Source organism: Propithecus coquereli, unplaced genomic scaffold (assembly GCF_000956105.1).
Source record: "Propithecus coquereli isolate 6110/MARCELLA unplaced genomic scaffold, Pcoq_1.0 Scaffold435, whole genome shotgun sequence".
Taxonomy (NCBI): domain Eukaryota; kingdom Metazoa; phylum Chordata; class Mammalia; order Primates; family Indriidae; genus Propithecus; species Propithecus coquereli.
In genome coordinates this window covers 562,464-563,660 of record NW_012150119.1, presented here as the reverse complement: position 1 = coordinate 563,660, position 1,197 = coordinate 562,464, and the positions used below count along the sequence as shown (strand labels likewise).

The window sequence follows — 1,197 nt, the reverse complement described above, 5'->3', positions numbered from 1 at the left end:
AAGCCCATTTGTTCTAGAGTTCTGTTTAAGTCCATTGTTTATTTGTTGAGGCATGTTTTGGGGCCTAGGATGTGGTCTGTCTTAGAGAATGTCCCATGAGCTGATGAGAAGAATGTCTATTCAGTGAGTTTTGGGTAGAATGTCCTGTAAATGTCTGTTAAGCCCATTTGTTCTAAAGTTCTGTTTAAGTCCATTGTTTCTTTATTTATTTTCTGTTTGGAGGATCTGTCCTGTTCTGTCTAAGGGGTGTTGAAGTCCCTGACTATTATGGTGCTGCTGTTTATCATGTTGTTTAGATCAAGTAGGATTTGCTTTATGTATCTGGGTGCACCTGTGTTGGGTGCATAAATATTTAGAATTGTTATGACTTCTTGTTGAATTGTTCCCTTTACCATTATATAACTACCAACTTTGTCTTTCATTACTTTTGTTGATTTGAAGACTAAGTTATCTGATATGAGAACTGTTACATCGGCTTTCTTTCAGTATCTATTTGCATGGGATATTGTTTTCCATCCCTTCACCTTGAGTCTGTGTTTCCTGAAGATAGCAGATACTTGGCTTGTGTATATTTATTCATTCGGCCAGCCTATGTCTCTTGAGTGGGGTATTCAAGGCATTCATGTTTATCGAAAGAATTGATAAGTGGATGCATTTCTGTTCATCCTGTTGGGTAGAACCTTATTGCTTTATTTTACCTCTTAAGCTATTATTTTATATGGTCTCTGAGCTTTAGCTTTTGGGTGATTTTACACTGGTGGGTGACTATTGTGCTGATCAATGTATAATGCAGATCTGAGTTTTTCCTGCAGGGTTGATATGATCTTGACAAATTCCCTCAGTGTTTGTTTGCCTGAAAAAGTCTCTATTTCTCCCTCATATAAGAAACTTAGTTTTGCAAGATACAAAATTCTAGGCTGGCCATTATTCTGTTTAAGAAGACTGAGGATGGGGCCCCAATCCCTTCTGGCTTGTAAGGTCTCAGTTGAGAAGTCTGCAGATAGTCTGATGTGTTTTCCTTTGTGAGTTACCTGATGTTTTTGCATTATGGCTTACAGGAATTCCTCCTTCATGTTAACTTTGGCCAGTCTGATGACTATGTATTGTGGTGATTGCCTCTTTACAGTGAATCTCCGAGGTGTTCATTAAGTTTTTTGTACCTGGATATTTAAATTTCTAGCAACCAGGGAAGTTTTC

General features: G+C 37.8%; 1 protein-coding gene across 1 annotated transcript in view; it reads left to right on the top strand.

Moving 5' to 3' along the window:
* The window catches only part of MYH13 (myosin, heavy chain 13, skeletal muscle), an 84,731-nt gene that overhangs the window by 7,646 nt on the left and 75,888 nt on the right, over positions 1–1,197 (top strand). The gene's annotated exons all lie outside the window — the stretch shown is intronic.